Source organism: Mya arenaria, chromosome 5 (genome assembly GCF_026914265.1).
Source record: "Mya arenaria isolate MELC-2E11 chromosome 5, ASM2691426v1".
Taxonomy (NCBI): domain Eukaryota; kingdom Metazoa; phylum Mollusca; class Bivalvia; order Myida; family Myidae; genus Mya; species Mya arenaria.
The window spans coordinates 70,092,529-70,113,703 of record NC_069126.1 but is presented as its reverse complement, the minus strand read 5'-3'; the positions used below and the strand labels follow the sequence as shown (position 1 = coordinate 70,113,703).

Here is a 21,175-nt window from a genome sequence, read left to right as displayed (position 1 = left end):
CTAAAAAATACGTGAACTAATGACAATTCTACAGCCATTTAAAGGTTGATTAAATTTTTGACGATTGTGTTTGTTTCAATATGGCTCCCGCTAAAAGGTAACGTATATATAGAGGGCAAGAAGTGCTGAATTTCATCGTGAATGACAGTGACAGTGATGATCGAAAAAGTTTGAATTTGATTCGGACATGCCTGACGGGTATTCGGATGTCAGTTACAGTGAAAAGACAGTTTGCAATCAGTCATCTGCACCTGCTACAGCTGTCCAGGTAGAAAATTCAGGTGTGTATTTTTAACTTCTTTGTTGTTTTGCTGCTTAAATAGCAAATTTGTTGTATTTTTTGTAGTATTTTTTCCTTCAAAAATATACCTTTAAAGATTTATGCATGTTTGTTTGTATTTTGCTACAGAGTGTTTATTTAATTCAAGAAATTTGCTATGCATGTTCTGTAATAGAAAAATAAAGTTTGGCTCAAAAATGAGAACTACTGGTATTCCTGTAACTTCAATTTTATTCTTGTGTTATCATCAAACTGTATCAGTGAGTAATGCATAATACATATACTGCACAGAACATTTATAAATAATATTGCAAATTAAAATTTCAGATTCCTCAACAGCTTACCATAAAATTCCTGTCCCTTTGAGGCAATGAGGGCGTGTTCCTGGTAGAGGCATTGGTCATGGTTGAGTCAATATTCATGGACAGTACAAGGCGCTCAATATAAACCTGACTGACAGTCCTACTTGCATTCATGCCATACCAATTGAGCTCTATTACCATTCACACAAAAAACATCAAGAAATCAAAGTTAGAATTGTGTATAATTTGTAAATATTAGTCAAAAAGAAAAACAAATACTGTCAGAGTGTGTGATTGGAAAAAAGTATGAACCACACTTTGTGTAGCGAATAAATGTTTGTACATTTTTTAAATGATCATGTGAATATTTAAACTATAAAGGGGATATCATGATAGGACGCTTTTCTGGTGACCTGACTATGATATCGAGTTTGGTGTGTAAAATTAACACATACATATTTATTCACCGAACGAGAAGTGATGCTCAGGTCACCAGAAAAGCGTTTTATCGTAATATTACATTTATTATATACCTGCCTAATTAATTATTCCTTTTTATTTTTCGGTTTCAATTCGATTTAAATTTACCGCCATCTGTCAAATGTGCGTATGAATTTGAATGTGTTACATAGTTTTGTGTAATGAAGTCAAGGGAGGCTACAACAGCAAAACGAAGTCAGAAGTTACAGAATTCACTTTATTGAGCAAAATAAGAACAAAATATTTTATGTTTTAGCAAAATTTACAAATTGCTAATATGAAAACAATTATTAAATGTCATAAAACAAAAAACAGAACAACAAAAAGCAGTACTTATTTTACGAGTAAACACTAATCATCATTTCATACATATGTACAGACGTAACGCGGCCATTTTAAACAAAGTAAATATTCGTGGGATTTTTTGACAATCATAATATGCAGAATTGAGGGAAGTTCGTGAGTCAATCGCTATTTCTATCGATGACGCGAATTTGCCTTCTACTTTGTATTGGCGAGCTGCTCATATTTATGATAATATATATAAACATGGATAATGCAACAATTTATGAAGTTTGAAATGGCAAACAACTAGTTCACTGAAGCATAGTAACATGTGTGAAGTAGCTGTCTAGATGGATTGGTGTATATGTTAATGCTTCTGGAGCGTGGGTCAAGTTAAATAATTTAATGTATTTAAAAGTTGACAGGTTTTACCAGTTTTTTTGGTCACGCTATCTTCTAAGCAACGTGAAAGTAATTCCGAGACTATACACACGGTACTCGCACGATACAGAATCAGAAACGACAGTATCATGATACGGATTTTTCAATACGGCTTGCTGTATTTTCACTGTTGGATATGGAAAAGGAATTTGATAGGCATATAATAAAAATGGATATCATTCAAATGTAAAATGTATGAGCTTATCGTTTTTTTTCTTTGAAAGATATATATAATTGCATATTTTTTGTATTTTCTTGAAAAAAATAATTTGCTATATAATTATTAAAGTTTACCCAATCAGTATTTGCAATACGAAATAAATAAAAGTGTTGTTTTTGTAAATATGTTTATGTTTTTTATTTCTCCAAATTTGAACAAAATATCTAAATATATAAGGAAAATGGTAGGCGTTAAATTCTGAGAGATCCTGAATAAACTTCATCGCTAGCTGGAATTTAATGTGGCATATATGGCACCGAAAGGGTTAACAGTAGAATGTAGGTATTTTGTAAATTGGTAATAAACAACACTGAGCAATTGTCTTTTATTAGTGTGATTGGAAACATAACTGGTAACAACTAAATGAATGAAACTGAGTGTTTTAAGCTACTGTATAGCTTATAGTTCACATTACAAAATAAAACAGAATTTCAAAATAAACACATTTATTAAACTAACACATATTTTAAACTAACAATGACTAGATCAACTATATATGACATGAAGTGATAAACAAATTGATCATTTATTGACCCTATGATGCCTTTAACATCGCACGACAGCACAAATTCTGTAATGTATCCAATAATGTCACCATCTATCTCCGACGATGATGGTGGGTTTAAATAATACAGAACGTTGATACGTTTGACTGAGTCGGTAATACCTTTTCGACCTCTTTTTCTTGACAAATTCATGGGAAAGCTTGCATCTGTCTATAATTGTATACCATCGTATTATCTTTGGAAAGCCTCTTTAGTCAAACCGAGGTATTCGATTATCCGGTTTGCTCCCGGAAAATGATCGACCAATTTCGGAAACCATGATTTATTTTTAACAGAGTTAAATAAATTGACCGAAACAAGTTTGCTGAATAATAGATGAAATCAGTTTCCAGCAATTGCGTTTTCTATGATTTTGATTGCATATTCACGCAAAGACGCATCTTATTAATTTTGTTACTCTGATTTCAAGTAACACGAAATTGTTATTCTATTAAAATACTGTAAGTGGATGTCAGTTCACACAATCAAGAATATAAGCTGGGCAAAATCGGCGATTACCATCTTTGTAACAATGACCGTGGGAAATGGGGTAATACAAAAATATGTGGGGATGCAAAGCATTTTACACCAATTCAACAAATACCAATAATGGGAACTTTCTGGATATAAAATTATAGAAAAATAATAAATGATTTTTTTTTAACCATGGCTAAAACTCATTTGACTATCATTTTTCAAATGACCACAAAAATACACCCCTTTCATACATGAGATAGTCCAATATGACGTTGACAGGTTATTTGGCCCGGTGCTTTAGAAATGTTTACCGAGTCGTAAGGAATACCAAAGCCGTTATTGACTCTTTACCAGAGAATTTTTTATTGGACACAACAATTTATCAGATTCGGTGGAAAAAAATAAAAAAAGTAACTTCGGTAATGGCATTTGATTTTTTTTCTCCTTTTGGAAAATTCCAGTCGGCAGGTTTGTTAATCAATTCATTTAAAAATGCTGGCCTAATTCCCTGCTGTGCATCTCCAGTTTATTGCACTCGATCAGGTGTCACTGTGAGTAGGGGCAAATTTATGTAGATGTCTTGTGGGAAGTTTTAATTCAGTGCAAGCAATAAATGCTATTTATACAATCACTTTATACGAGACAGTCCCAAGCCTGTTTAAAGTGCGAAGGGTCTCTGTTTAAATGTAAAATAAAAACAAATCTGAGTTATAAATCTGAACCATTTATTTGTTGTATAAAACAAAAAATATTTTAGACAGCATCAGTTCTATCTTTTAAAGTTGGTATCAAAGTTAAGGATTCTTTTAATTAATAAGATTGTATCTTTTCAATGGTATTTAACTATCTATTATATTTTAAAAGGTTATCAGTTGTCCATTTATAAAGAAATTGTTTCCATCATGTTTTTATCATTGAATTGAGAAATTGAGAAATAATAATAATAGTAAACTATGAAGATAAAAAAGGAGTTAAGCATTCACGATGCTTAATATTGAACTTAATATCACTGATATGGATTTCATTGTTAATACTGACAATCTCTGTCTGTAAATACAAATTTTGTATTTAACACAATATTTCGGCACATTTTTTAACCCTTCTTACAAAAATTCGCTAACAAGAAATAAAAACCGTTAAACAACACAAATACAATAGTCTTGATATCTACGATCGGCAGTCATACAGTCAATAATATTTGTCATCTTAAGCAAATATCTCACAATGACCATTAACCAGTTGTACAAGTATAATTATTTACCCAAGTTGTACAGGTACATACACGGGTGTGTCAAGTTTGTATGGAACTGATCGCCCCCGGCGTAGATCCTGTCCAGTTCTTGGTCATCAACAACCTCTAAGATGTGTGAAGGGCCTCCCCACTCAGAATAATGCTGATGTTAAAAATCGCTCTCTTTTATTTGGTTATTTTTTATGCTTTTGACAGAGATTTTAAAATAAGCAACATCTTCCGCCATCTGAAAATTGTTTGCGTAATTTGTCATTGTTGTGAAATTAGTATAAGGTTTAATAACACTAAATGTTATTTTCTATTGTAGATCAAAGAAACAAGTGGCGGAAAAAATAAAAATAAAGTTAAGAATTTAAATCTTTTCTTATTTGGGTTTTGCAATATATATATTAAGGTATGGCGCTCCCGTAAAATGGTAAATAAAAAAACTCTGGCCCAAATTCTGCAAGTTTTTATTACATTAATTATTCGGCGCTTTTAAAAGATCACAACTCTATTTCATTTTATTATATAATTGAATCAATGAGTGTAGCTAAAATGAATTATTTCTTTTCATTGAATCTATTCCACAAATATCACATTAAATAAACAAAAGATTATGATCATTTAACCAAAATTTACTTTACTCAAGATTTAAAGATTGTTAAAAGTGTGTGATTTTAAGAGGGCTGTCAACCTATAAATAAATGTCAATTATTTGATTATTCGTTCAATCAAATTCACTTATAATTCTGTCTTTTAAACATATTCAAAGTGAAGTATTTTTCTTTTTTTTCAAAGTCATAGTAGATTATTGTGGACATTGTTACTAGGCCTGTTGATACCAGGATTTCTTAAGAGAATATTATTTCACACGGTACCTGCAACCAGGCAGAAAAAGCTGGTATCAATATGAGCCGGTGTCATAAACTATGATACCAGCTTTTCCCAATATCGATAACGGGTTTTTGTACCACCCCTATTTAGGCCTTTCCAGATTTTATGACATTTTTAAACTGCAACATTTATACCTCAACTTCCATTCCTTACATGAATGGCCCTTCGGCAATTGCAATTATCATCCAATGAACGAAACATCTTCGTATATGCTTGGATCGCGAACATTGTGTAGCATGGAAATATACCTTAATAAACAAGAGATGTTTGTCAAACATTATGCCCCCCCTGAGCGCCATATTGTCAGGATTATATGGACAATTGAATGAAATATGCATGGACCGAAATGACAGCTGATTTGTCGCTAACATTGTATGCCATTGAGGCAGTTTATAGATTATGACCATTCAAAGTTTGAGGATAGAGTGTGTTATGACCATGACCTTTGACCTCAAAATCCACAGTAGTCATCAGCTGGTCACCAAAAATCTAAATGTTAAGTTTGAGGGCCATGGGTGCAGGCATTGACAAGTTATCACACAGACAAGCATTTTTGGTTCAAGGTCACTGTAACCTTGACCTTTGATCCAATGACCCCTTAAATTAAAAGGGGTCATCTACAGGTCAGACACAACTCCAAGTCAAGTTTGAGGGCCAGGCATTGTCCAATTATCACTTGAAACATTTTCGCATTCAAGGTCACTGTGAAACTGACCTTTGACCCAATGACTCCTAAAATCAATAAGGGTCATCTCCTGGTCAGGCCCAACTTACATGTCAAGTTTGATGATCATAGATTCAGGCATTGTTGAGATATCACTGGGAGAAGATTTGTTAACTTTTTTGCGTTAAAGGTTACTGTGACCTTGACCTTGGCCTGATGACCCCCAAAGTCAAGAGGGGTCATCTACTGGTCAGGCCCAACCTTCATGTCAAGTTTGATGACCATAGGTCCAGGAATTGTCGAGTTTGCTTTATAGGTCACTGTGACCTTGACCTCTGACCCCTTAAATCAATAGGGGTCATCTACTGGTCAGGCCCAACCTTCAAGTCAAGTTTGAGGGCCATGGGCGCAGGCATTGTTGAGTTATCATTCAAAGTCACTGGTACCTTGACCTTTGGCCCAATGACCCCTAAAATCAAAAGGGGCCATGTACTGGTCAGGCCCAACCTCCAATTCAAGTTTGATGGCCGTGGGTGCAGGCATTGTCGAGTTATCACTCAGACAACCTTTTACCATTCAAGGTCACTGTGACCTTGACCTTTGGCCCGATGACCCCCAAAAACAATAGGGATCATCTACTGGTCAAGCCCAACCTCCAAGTCAAGTTTGAGGGCCATAGGTGCAGGCATTGTCGAGAAATGACACGAACAACCTTTTACCATTTAAGATCACTGTGATTTTGACCTTTGGCCCGATGACCCCCAAAAACAATAGGGGTCATCTACTGGTCAGGCCCAACCTCCAAGTCAAGTTTGAGGGCCATGGGTGTAGGCATTGTCGAGTTATCACATGGACAACCTTTTACCATTTAAGGTCACTGTGACCTTGACCTTTGGCCCGATGACCCCCAAAAACAATAGGGGTCATCTACTGGTCAGGCCCAACCTCCAAGTCAAGTTTGAGGGCCATGGGTGTAGGCATTGTCGAGTTATCACATGGACAACCTTTTACCATTCAAGGACACTGTGACCTTGACCTTTGGTCCGATGACCCCCAAAAACAATAGGGTTCATCTACTGGTCAGGCCCAACCTCCAAGTCAATTATGAGGGCCATGGGTGCAGGCATTGTTGAGTTATCACTCGGACAACCTCTAACCATTCAATGTCACTATGACCTTGATCTTTGACCCGATGAGCCCCAAAAACAATAGGGGTCAGCTACTGGTCAGGCCCAACCTCCAAGTCAAGAATGAGGGCCAAGGGTGCAGGCATTGTCAAGTTATCACTCGGACATCCTTTTACCATTCAAGGTCACTCTGACCTTGACCTTTGGCCCAATGACCCCCAAAAACAATAGGGGTCATCTAATGGTCAGGCCCAACTTCCATATCAAGTTTGATGACCATAGGTCTAGGCATTGTTGAGTTATCACTTGGACAAGCTTTAAAATTATTTTACCATTAAAGGTCACTGTGACCTTGACCTTTGACCCGATGAGCCCTAAAATCAATAGGGGTCATCTACTGGTCAGGCCCAACCTTCATATTAAGTTTGATGACCATACGTCCAGGAATTGTTGAGTTATCACTCGGATAAGCTTTGGTCTACCGACGGACCGACCGACCGACCGACCGACCAACATACCGACATGCCTGTGCAAAGCAATATACCCCTCTTCTTCGAAGGGGGGCATAAAAAGTTGACCTTGCAGGTTTTAATTTTAGGTCAAAGAAATCCAGAAAATCCATAGGGTAAATTCAGAAGTAAACAAAAAAATCCGCGCGCCAAATAATATTTGCAGGCACGAAAATTATTTTGTTTCGTTTCTCGATTTTGAGGTTCCGCAAATCCGACTAGCAAATGATCAATCTGTTGTGGCCTTCTTTAGGGATGCACCTATATTTTGCAAATTCCATAAAACTTAATGTGTTTTTTTATGATACAGGTTTTCAAATTTAAATATTTCGATCGGGTATCATAAAAATTAATTTACCCAAAATATGAATTTCATAACATTGGCATTTTTTTATACAAGTGGGACCCCTTCCACATGTTATACCTCAATAATAAGCAGAACATCATTATAATTCATATGCCATTTCATGGCTTGTAACTACTTCCTCATTAAACTTTAGATCTCATAGACTAGAAAATTTATATATAAAAAACCTTTGATAATAAAATCAGACATCTTTATTAATTTAACAATCAAAAGATGTATTGGCATAAATTCTGTAATTGTTAATAAATATGATGATGATGATGATGATGATGATGATGATGATGATGATGATGATGATGATGACGACGATGGCGACGTCGACGATGAAGATGATGATGAGCTGGTAAGTGAAACCTGCAAGGGAAATTTGAAGTTGTTAGAATGAGTTCTTAATTGACAATGATGACTTTGAAAATATGTTTTAAAAGGTTATACTATAACCCTATAAAAAATAAAGATACAATGTGGTAATATGTTTTATTTCTTAACAGATCACCAGAAAACTTGCATGCATTGAGAACATTGGGTTGCTCATCAACATGTCCATCATGAGTAAATTATGTGTTTCTTTAATTTTTTTATATGACTTTAATTGTCAATTGAATCTCATATTTTTATTCTTCTCTACAACCCTGATGAAAAAATGAGAGATCTGAAAAAATAAAAAAGGAAGCATGCATGACCCTAATTTTTAAAAATGTAATGATAATCCACAGTAAAACAGGCGGTCGTTCGAGAACCGGCGGTTGCTCGAGGTCGGAGCTTGGTCCCAAACATTTTTCCTTCTATTTTCATAAAAAATATACTGACGCTGCATTTAAACCGAAATAAGTCGAGGAGGCAAGCACAATAGCCGGTCCCAAATACACAAATCTTGCACAAAAACCTTATGGCTCCCTCAAGGTCATAACTTCATATAAGTATCTATCATGTGTTTCAGGTATGGATAGAAAAATCCGACCTTAGGGCACGCGCGTAAGCCGGTAACGAGGCATGCTGAGTTACCGGCCACACAGCGTGCCCAAGGGTTGGAATTCAATCCGGACCGGAAAAACATGATAGATATTTTTTCTTGCATATCTACAATTATCAATATGTGGAAAAATTGACTAGAAAACATACTTTTGTACATTTCACCAAAAAGTGTGTGCGACATTGTTTATCAGTGATGTCATACAGCGCAGTAATTTTAAATCACTTGACGTGAAATAGTTCCTTTAAAAATCACGTTTTTAAGATTGTTTATTTTAAATTTTAATTGAAGTTTTGCAAACTTATAAATCTTCTTGTGCTTTATTGAAACTGCATAATATACTTTTCATAAACCATACAATAAATAAAATAGTGACGCATTGTTGCACGTGACTCATCTTACATGGGGGGTGTAAGACAGGTTTTTCCAGCACTAGTCACATGACCGGAAACACACGTCCGATATGCAAGAACACTTTTTCCCATACGCATGATCCAAAATAAACACAATTGCAAGGTGTAAACATTTTTGCAAGTTGTAAAAAATGGGATGAGGTGTGAAAAACCGTTTACCACTAATAGTTGATAAGGGCATTTAAGAAGATAATTATGAGTTTGAACAGTTTCGCGAGACAGGCAAGATGCGCCAATCATCAATCCTTGATTTTGCAAAATCTGACTAATGCCATAATATGTACTGTCAAAAATGTTGCTTGTTTAGAAAATGTGCTTTTGTAAAAATAAACATGTATAACTATTTATTATAATTGTTTTGTCTTATATATTTAGTATACATATTATTTGTTACAGCCTTCAAACATATGAACGCTTTCCACAACACAACACATAATCGGTGTTATAGTAAACAGTCGATTTGATGACTTCGTACACTGAAAGATATTTCATAACAGACTGGAAAATTGAAACTTGGGTTGATCGAAACATCGGTTCACTCGAGGTTTCAGCTCGGACCCCAGCGTCCGCAAGCGATCGCAGTTTTAGTGTAATAATACTTCCTTTTTCCAAAAATCACTGGTTGTATCGCAAGAAGCTTATCAAAACAGTCATCAGAAAATGGATGCAAACTTGAGGACCAAGACCTGTAACAGTCAACCCCTTAAAATGTATCCAGTTGAGAAAAGAAAAGTGTTATATCTTTGTTGGTCAAATATATACCAATTATTTTTATGTTTTGTGATTTTTCAGACCATTGAGTTGGAAGTAACAAAAAAATGGAACATAATGCAAGCGGTTTCCACTAAATTGCTTTGTTTAAAACAGTGCCAAATATGGTGTAAAACTGTTAAAAAAACACACTCCAAAATAGTGAAAGTTTTGCCACTAATTTTCAGCTTTGGCAAGTCAAATAATTAGTGAAAATCACTGCCATTGGTTACTTTTTAGTAGTAAACGGTAAAAAAAAATGTTCCAATACTTCACGGTAAAAATATTACACTCATTTCCATCCCTTCAACTTTTAATCCCTTTTTTGCGGAACGTAGAATGCTAGCATGTGAATTCAATTTTTGTCTTAAAATCAAGTTTGGTGATTATAAAAAAATTATAATTGATTAGCCCCGGCCGCAAAACTGATAATCGCTGAGTCAAGCATATAATTGCGAAAACCCTGCACTAATGTGTTACTATATTTAGTAATGTAAGTATTGATTAGAGGATAATACAACGGCCCGAGACATACATGTGTACAGTCGAACCTCGTTATGTTGACTTTTTCGGGACCTAGTGGAAAAAGTCGAGATAACGAAAAGTCGACTCATCCGAATTACAAAAAATATCACCAATCCCAACACGTTGGGTTGTCTGATGTTTACATCCACAATTGAACGGTCTTGTTAAATATTTTCATCGTGAAAACAGCAAACTTATTATTGAAAAAATAAACAAAAGAAGAATTATTTGTGTCAAATTTATTTCTTTTGCGTTTATGGATCACTCAAAACACATATAAAACCACAATTGCATACATTTGTACATTGTAAGATTTTATACCGGGTCCTTCTCTGAATCTTGGGTGTGTAAGCTTATTTATACTCGCACTCGGGCCTTGCCCATTAGGCGTGTGCTCCGTTAAGATTGTTAGTGATTTTAGGTTTTTGGAGCATAGTGCACAGACAGAATGTAACCCTGGTTAGAACTACCCTGGTTCATTAACGTGCGCCAGTGTATACTGTCACACAGGACCCCCATTTAACGTCCCTCCCGGAAGACGATTAGTTTGTTTTTTAGTGATGCGACGTGGGATCGAGCCTGCGACCCCTGGATTATTATTCAAGTGTGTTACCTCAAGACCACGGATCCGCCACTGATATCTAATCAATAAAATGTTCATGTTTTATACAATACCAAAGAGCTTGAGCAATAAATGTCTCTTTAATTAAATACATAAACAAACAACTTTAATTATTTACACTTACCAATTACATTTTTGTATCCCCAAATTATGACAGTTTGTTATATTGACATGCACGGTATTTTGCGTCATGTCGCAAACTGTCATAAATATTTTCACACCTACGTCTCAATCTACAGTTCGACATAAAGAACATAGGAAATGTGTGAAATTTGACCACTGGGACTGAAAAACGAGGTCGACATGGCGAAAAAGTCGAGATAAAAAAATCGACACAAACATATTTATTTTATATAGAATAAGAAGGAATAAATTCGGGACCGGAAAAAAAAGTCGACATAACCCGAAAGTTGACTTATCCGACGTCGACATAGCGAGGTTCGACTGTAGTTGAAAATAAATAACTTATCATAACTGTTACACATACATACATGTAGACATTTCTTTTCGCAGAGGAGGTTTTTTGACAACAATAAGTCAATTTTGTTGGTATAAAAAGATTTGATTGAAATGCCAGTAAATTTTAATTATTTAATTAAATATAAAACATGATATATATATATGCAATAACGTTTTTTTTTAATAGTGACCAAGAATGTAACACTCCATGCCACCTACTGAAGAGTGATTAAAATGGGGTTCTTCTTAGTCCTAAAGGAGGTTTGCCATACCGTATTTAAACCTTATTTAAATCTGTAGGTAGCTCAGTCAATCAAGCACTTGCCTTGTCATCTAGTGATCCTGGATTCCAGCCTCGGTCTGGCTGCACATTCTTCTCACCCTGTGACAGTATATGAGCCGCATCGCGCGATTTTGGGCCTTCGGACATAAATATTACAAATGAAATAATCATTAATAAAAAATGCCAAAAATAATGATTTTTCTATGTTAGTCAATTTCTTCGTAACTTCTTTCTTTTTAAGGTTTGTCATTGGTGTGTCATTTTCTCGACAGTTTATGACCATTGGTTTACTCATGTTTCCATAGCAACCATGGATCTTACGCAATTTAAGTGGTATCATTATGACATTTTCAGAATATCTTCCTGAAATATCATTTCATTAAAATACCTTAATACATTGTAATAGCAAAAATATGTCCGAAGGCCCAAAATCGCGCGACGCGGCTCATATCATATTCACTGGCAGATCCAGGAGTGAGGGGGGGGGGGAGAGAAGTGCCCCACTTAAATCGCCCAAGTTCTCTATTTATTTCAATTTAGGAGCAAAAAGTAATAACCACGCCCAAATGCACCATTTCAGACTAGAAATTGATATAAACTTCCTTTGTGGAATACACCCCAGCAAAAAGATACAACACATAAGAAAATTTATTTCACGTATAATATACATAAATTACAACACTAGTTCGCAGCGGTATTTTCTGACATATTTTCCAACATATAAAGGTCGCTTCTGTGGGAGGGCGCAAGTCAAAAGGTTAATCCCCTAAGTTACGCCCCCTTTAACGTCAAATTAGCAAGTAGCCATAATATTCACAATACTTTGAAATACCTCCGCTTCGGCCTCATATGAATTTTCCTAAATAATAACAATATTATACCTAATACTGTTTAAAATACGCGTTTATCAACTAACCTGTTAGGCAGTATATATTCCTAACACATAATATGCTTGCCAACGTAGTATTTATATATGTTTAATATAAGTAGCACGGCAAATCTACTTAGATTCGGTTTGATCTGTTTCAGTTATCTACGGTGTACGATAGGGTCCAAAAGTGCAAAATGTACAGTATGTACAGAGCGCCCTTAATTCTTTACTGCAACCATATATTATCGTTGCATCCATATCGATTTTAAGCTTATACATAGATGTGTGCAACCATAAAGTTCTATAATGATGCATCTCAGAAAATAATTAAGGCTGCCATTTACCGCAATATAAAGTATGCATCCATCAACGGCCATTTCGTTCTTATCACACAAATAAAATGAGCATACTGTATAGTACAGTACAGCCTAGCTTGTACAGTTTCTAAGATTTCGACATTTAAAGCAGTATTAAATTATATATCCAGTATAAGCGATCTTTAAAAATAATGTGCTGCCACAATCACCAATCCTTTGTACATAACGAATTTTGCTATTCAATGCTCTTTATGCTTATTAAAGACGGGTAAATGATAACAAGGAACATTAGCTATTTTCCGACACACATACATAAACCAACAAAACATAACAATCATGACTGAACTGCAAGTTGACTTTGAAAAAACGTCAGATGGATTAGAGAACTGTACTGTAGACAATGATAATATCAACTATTTCACCCGGCTGAACTTCCAGTCAATACGCGCACGGTTTCGTAGTTGACATACCACTGTAAAATGATATTGAAGGATATAAATTAAGGAAAAGAACATAATTTTATTATTTTAACTGGGACTTATAACAATCCTACTCCCAGATTTTATACAGCAAATTTGTAAGTAGAAATAAAACTACAGCATGATAAAGTAATAGTTTGTTCCTAAACAAAAAAATCTTTTTCTGTTAAATCCGTACTGTAATTAATTTTCAATCGCGCTACTAACAGTAATGAAAATTGTGGTCTTCAAAGACGCTAGTTATGCAAATATCAACATTTGAAGGGTTCCAGCTTTTGGTATTTTTGTTTTAACACTCCTTTTGATTTGCCACACTTTATGTCGTAATTAAAAAAAGTGCATTTTACAAACCATGAGCGAGTTACTTTAAGACAATGCATGATGCTTTCTTATTTGAAACATCATCGAAATGATAGTTTATTGTTCAAATTTATATACAATTCATTTACATCAATAATATGTTAAAACATATAGAAACATTATGCTCAGATTGATTCTTGACTTTCGGTGAAACAAAAGCACTAGTAGACTAATGATCGTTCTTATTGGTCAGAGTAATTTAGTGACCTTTTGTACACCATAGTTGTTGGGATAGTCAACTATCGTAAAGTAAACCGTGAAACTGTTGACTGCAACCCGGTTAATTCTCCGTTACGACTGTGTCGTAACTGGGACTAATCCTACTCCCAGGTTACAACTATAAAGTTTAAATAATGTATTTGGCAACTCGCGTAATACCGATCACTCACTAATTAACGAGTGAGTATCCTAATATGTACTGTAAACGCCTTGTGGTGGTGGTGTTAGTAGTTTATACTCCGGGTCCCGGCGTGAGCACATTGAAGGGTCCCAGAGTGACAGTTCAACCACCGCACACCTATCCTGGGCGGTGAACCAGTACTAGGTGCCTTCACTTCTGCAAGGAACTGACAACTTCTGTACATGCCAGGGGCAGTGGTACAGTGCGAATGGTCGTAGAAAGGATTTCATAACCAATCACAACAGAAGTGACCTGGTCCGCCCAGGAATCGAACCCGGGTTGTCCGATTAACAGTCCAACGCTCTACCGACTGAGCTAACCGGGCGGACCTAGTAAACGCCTTGTATAGCAGTCAGGTTAATTTATACCGGTGACCTGCGGGTTGATTGTCTCTTTGGAAAAATCCAGTGTAGCAAAAGTGCATTGCTTAAATTTTGTTGCTGTTGATATTGTTTATAATGTTTTGTTTATAATAAGTGATATTTATGCAATACCATGAGCATGCATACTCATTTTGATTGAGTAGTTGTATTTAATGTACAATGGAAAATTCAAAGATTTCAGAAACATTGTCCCAAAAACAACCATTTTCAAATAAAAGACATTTTAATTGCTATTCAGAAATAAACTTATAATGATATAAATGGATTGCTTATATAATTTCAGTTAACTGGTGTTTAAGATTTATCCCACTAACTGGTTTACATCCAACAGTAAAATATACTTATAAGTGCATAAATACAGTGAAGATAATTTGTATAGATAGATAGATAGATAGATAGATTTATTCGTGCATATACATGTCATAGTAACAAACCAAATATCTCATAAAGTTATAACACAGACTGATTAACAAAGTATAAGTGATGATATCTATACTAAAGCACAACATCATTAGAATGCTTTGGATACATACGTGCGTTAATAAAGATTTAATTCAATGTGACAAATATATAACACAGGATAACCCATTCAAGTTATTGAACTTATTTCCAATGTGGTCCTTATGACAAATATAATTATTTGCCAAGATCTCAGTTGTAAGCTGTTTAAATTAGGTTTTCTTATACAATTAGGTTTAAATGAGTATACATAGTGAAACCTAACAGACAAGTAGTCAACATCAAACGATAGCACATGTTGGTATATTACTTACTCACTCAATATTTATTGAGCACAATAGTCACTATGTGTATAAAGCTGGGTAGGGCTAGGACGGTTAGGCCCCTCGTCCTTTTGCAATCGATTACAACCTCGGATTTATAAGGGCGATTTACAATATCAGGAATCTAAATACATTTGCAAGTAGATCGTGTAGTAATAACTAGTAAGCAGTATAACTTAATGACTTTACTATTGGGCATCTTAACTATTTATGCAACAATACACTTCACTAGCAATCAATTTAAAATCAGTTATACAAAATGAGGCCAGTATTCCAAATGCTTCGGTGTTTGTCAGACTGGTATGTTCTTTTTTGCAACGTGTTTATTTGGTCAAGATGCTGAAGAGACAACACAACAGAAGAGATAGTGTACGATGAAAAATAGGAATTGCTTACTTCTAAAAAGAGTCTTGGTTCTTTAACGTGCCCGTTGTAAATCACCTATACAGGCGCAGTGTTTACCTGAGTTTAACCTTTACAGACGATAAAGTTTTCAGTATTAACACCCATAACCGAATGTCATGCAGGGACGAGGGAGTGGTACCATTTGCACTGCTGACTGTCACGAGCGATGGTGTATTGCGTCAGAAAGGCGGATGGTTACCACATCTTAATTGCATTGGGCTGCAAAGAGCAGCGTTTAGGGTATGTTATAATAAAGGTCACTCTTATGCATTTTTGCACATGGTTGGGTTATTTATAACGATTTTGTGGCTGGCTTTTACTTGTAGTTCTCATTGTATTATTGTTTGGAATGTGATGGTTTGACATAGTGCAACAATTTTTGATAATCTACTGGAGCAGATTTGTGGTTTATTGAGCGGCTTAGGAGCTTTGGGATTTCCTGTGTACATGCATCTATTGATCAACTATTGGGCTTGCTTATGCATAAACGTCAGATGCTGGACACTAGAAGGGGCTGCAACTCAGTGGGTTGTTATGCACATAAAGCAAACTGGGGTTTGCTGGTATCCTGAGCTAAGTTAGACAATGCCTTTTAAGCCGTACATGTTTTTGTTGTACTATTTACAAATAGTATAGATACTCATTTTTATGCGATGGTAATGTGTACATAGTATGTTCGTCCGTGCGTTCGTGCGTCTGTAAACTATTGCTTGTGAACATGATACAGCCTTCAGTTTTGATTGTATCTCGATGAAACTTGTACAGTATTTAGATATCCATTAGAACTCGATTCCGTTTGAAAACCAGCCAGTTACGCCCATGCATGCCTAGATTATGGGCCTTGAAAGTATAAAAAATCCGTGCGTCTGTAAACAATTGCTTGTGAACATGATACAGTCTTCAGTTTTGATTGTATCTCGATAAAACTTGCAAAGTATCTAGATATCTATTAGAGCTCGGTTCCTTCCGAAAACCAGCCGGTTCCGCCCATGCACGCCTAGATTATGGGCCCTGAAAGTATAAAATAAAATCCGTGCGTCTGTAAACAATTGCTTGTGAACACGATACAGACTTCAGTTTTGATTGTATCTCGATGCAACTTCGACAGCATTTAGATAAGCTCGGTTGCTTTTGAGAACCAGCCGGGTCCGCCCATACATGCCTAGATTATGGGTCTAGAAAGTATAAAAAATGCTTTGATTAGCTTAGTCTATTTTTAGCCAAGTCTTCATGAGCGAAGTCAATTTTTAGCCAAGTTTACATGTAAAGTCACAATTGCTTATGCATGTTTGTTCAAATTATGCCCCTGGGGTCATTACTGGCCACGCGCCCGGGTTCACAGCTATGCAGCTATGCAGATCTTCGCTATTTTGAACAAGGCTTAATTTAGTGGTCCACTACCATGGTTGTTCAAATTATGCCCCTTGGGTCAAAACTGGCACTGGCCCGGGAGTCAAAAGTTTCCAAGAGACTTTAGTAATATTTTCAAAATCTTCTTGTTTCAAACCACAAGGCCCATACCTTTGATATTTGTTGTGGAGCATCATATGATGACCGTCTAGCAAAACATTTAAAATAAAGCCCCTTGGGCAAAAGCTGGCCCCACCCCTTTTGACTTACTTTCTAGGCCCTCTTGGGTCTCTTCTTGTTGGAATGAAACATATCTTTGAGCAAGGGTGGGAACAGATAGCATAGGAATGAACACACTCGCTAAAACAATCTGAGCTAGTGTGTGGAAACAGGGTTGAACAAGGTCACTTAGTCTTTTGGATATTATTACACATCATAAATTGTTAATACGTACTGTACGAATTTTCTTTCATTCTACAATGAGCCCAGTAGCCAAACACTAAAGAGGAACAATGTTATGGCCTAACAGAAAGTAAAATCTACACCTTGTTTTCATTTGTAACAATTAATCCGTTTTCACCATGACAAAAATAATTTTGATGATTATTATTTCATATATTGTGACTTAAGGATAGATCGAATCCTGCTGCCAACCGCTGTCTAACCGTTTTTATAATCTTAATCTTTTTTTTTTTTTCAGTGTTTAAGAGTTTATTTTACTTATTACTTTTATTCTTGTTTTTTTTTCTGCTGAATTGTTGTTAAAGTCGTTTTAGTCATAGCTAGGCCCTGGCCTTGTTAGATGCGGCCTTCGGGGAAGCAGGTTTACAATTTCCAATAGACGAGTGTATGGATATTATTTAGTTTGTAAGAAAAGTGACTACTTATCGTTAACACGTTTTTTCGTCTTTCCTTAAACTATGTTGTAAAAGGACCGTTTTGATGTTCATGAACAGACAAAACATCGATATGAAATATGTCACTACATGTACAAAGAAATGTAAGCCATAACGAAAAACATTAAACTATTCGCTGCCTTTTCAATTAGACTGGTAGCTGGTCATATAATAATAATAAGTGGTTATTTTCCTTTGTCAACGGCAACCATTGTGCTTGAAAATTGCTACATAGTCGGCGCATACTTGTCGCATGCTTTAAATATTAAACAAATAGGGTACAAGTCCGGCGCTTAGTATAATGTTCAGATTACATCAGACATTAATCAGCTTAAAGAAGTTGATTACGTAACTTATATGCCAAATGACGTATTGTTAGCCATTCGGGTGGTGGGGGATACACATTTATTTTAATCTCTAATATGTTTTTGACAGCATGGTGTTCTCTTTATTTAATTTGTTTTAACGGGGTACGTATATCAATTCATGTCACTTCTGCTTATGTTCTCCAATTATTAAAACGTTTAAACTTATGTACTCGAATTAAGAAGAAAAATATGTATTACCTCTTTAACCTAGTCAGCCACTTCTTTGATGTAATGCATCAACATTCGTCTTGTTCTGTCAAATCACATTTACTTCTGATAGTAATAATTTGTTTCCATCTGCTTGGACCGTGCCCCCAATAGAAGGTATTTTGAATGTTATTTTGTTGCGATTGAAAAAGGGAGATCTTTCCACACAAAAAGTACATACATGTATCTATAAATATCCACAGCCATGTTTTATCCACATTTATATTTAAAATGATACTCATGGTGATTATTAATTGAGTGGTTCAGAAAATATGATAAATTAAATAGAGGCATAGGTTCGTTAAACAATTTCTTTTTTATTGTTAAATTAAATGTTAAATATGAATTATAGTAATTAATTAGGGATAGCAACAGTAAGTAAAATCGGTAATTGAGTACCCGGATAATCTTCCGATCGAGTACCGAGCGAGAAATCGAGTACTCGTAAAAAATTCGGAATAGACATGTTTATGTACCATGTACGTGTGTCATCGTAATATTGGCCATTTTCATATTCAAATAAGTGTGTAATTATGTTCTTCAGCAGAAAAATTAATGAAAAGAAAGAGAAAATGTTGTTTCAATCTCTTCCTTTTTGGATTGTCATTTTTTATTTCATTTTCTACGTAAAAATATCACACACGTGCAAGCGAAATTACAGGTATAATGTGCATGCGAAATTATAAATAATTACAGGTAAAAAGTAATACCACATCATGAAATCAGCATATTAGCAACACTCGATCATAATTAACTGAACGAAAGTCATTATATCTATTGCTGCTTCAACTGCAGATAAATTGATATGTGTATAAACTATACACGCCTTGCTGATAATAACGCGCTGAGGACTTTGCTGGTGCATCTTGTTTAACGTATGAATTTGCAATGCATGTTTACTCTATACAATACTATGTAAGAATGAAATTTCTTCGTTTTGTAATATGTTCACCCTTACAAATGATAAATTTTATACAGCAAGGTTAATGCATTGCCAAAATCAAGGCGTGTAGATTAGAACAAGTTTGTGACCAACCAGATCTATCCGGGGCCGAGATATGCAATTAAACAGGGACTAAAAGATGAAGCTAAAGCGCGCTCATGGTTTCATGACAGCACACCACAGAGTCACTCCACTAACCTGCCATGATGTAATTCTATAAATTAAATATGGCAGCTTCCAATTGTCTTGAATTTCAAAACTGCCGTCCAATGTCATGACAATTCAGTCCTGTGAGTCATTGTTAAAGTTGAAAAGTGTTACAGGACACGAGATCCTGTAACTGATCAATGTTCCAGGACCTCCCATAAAGATATAGCATTGAATTATTTCACGACATAACAAATCGCATTGCTGATATAGTTTAGCCCTTTTATTGATTAATTTTATAATACTTGTATATTAAATGTATATCTAAAAAAAGAAAAGAAAGAACACATACAACGCAATAGTGCTTCACTTAAATGTAGCAATAAAAACAGGAACTTGAATGATATTTATGGCCTAAGCATAGTATATAGGCAATACAGAACATTGAAGTATTTTGATTAAAGTAACTGTGGTAATATCAATTTAAAATTGAAGTTAATCTTAAAGTATTGCGCTTTTTGCGTATTACGTCATTTAATACAAATTGGCCGACATTACACAGCTACATATAGCATAGCGAGTTTCGGTTTTCGCGTTTTCAGTGTGGACATACCACGTGGTTTGTGACGTCACATTTAGTTATAACGTGAAGTAAAATACCGCTCGACTCATAAAGGATTATCGCTGTAAGTGTGTTATTTTTATATCATTTTTTTTAAAACCTAGCGGAGGCTAAGCGGAAAAATGTACACTACACTCGGTTACTAACCGACATGTTGAGTAATTTATAGTTTTTTTCAAAAATCGTGGGCAAATGCTGAAAATGGACAAAATATTGTTTGTTATGACGAGAAGCAAATTACGTTTCTGGTCCAAAAAGTTGTTTATATAAATATTCACCATGTTTGCCTTAAAACGGAAGTCTGCATATTTTATCCTCAGGATATATACATACCTACAAATAAGGCATACAGTATATAGAATTATCAAATGTTTGTATTTTGTTATGACGAAAAGCAGTTTACCGGACCTCTTGATATTTTATCGAATTAAACATCGCAATGACTGATGTTACCTCACCAATACAGACAGTATCTGGTCATACACTCTCAACTTGTACAATGACGCTTCACCAAATTAAGTAAGAATTGTCAAAGAGCCATTAAAAGGTGAAGTTCGAGCCAATATAAAATCTTACATCCAAATAAGACGAAGTAATTTCAAAGTGAATTCTGGAGTAAATAGATACACGTTTTCTGCTTAGGGTATAGGGTGATCAAGTTAAGTCTTCATGCAACCGGGCGTTTACCCAGTGCCATTAAACCGGATTTATGTTTAAACATTTTGCTACTGAGCTTGTTTCTGTAGCTTTTCGCATAAAAAATCAGTTTGTGCGGTCGCTGGAATCATCACAGAG

The 21,175-nt window shown here is 35.2% G+C and overlaps 1 protein-coding gene across 1 annotated transcript in view; it reads right to left on the bottom strand.

Moving 5' to 3' along the window:
- LOC128234056 (uncharacterized) overlaps positions 1–12,810 on the bottom strand; it is a 69,417-nt gene extending 56,607 nt beyond the window's left edge. The window contains exons 1-2 of the mRNA XM_052948019.1: positions 12,767–12,810; positions 11,893–11,987 (exon numbers count right to left, since the gene is read on the bottom strand). The gene's annotated coding sequence lies outside the window, so the exon portion shown is untranslated. The remainder of the gene's footprint in view (positions 1–11,892; positions 11,988–12,766) is intronic.
- Between the last annotated feature and the right edge of the window lie 8,365 nt (positions 12,811–21,175).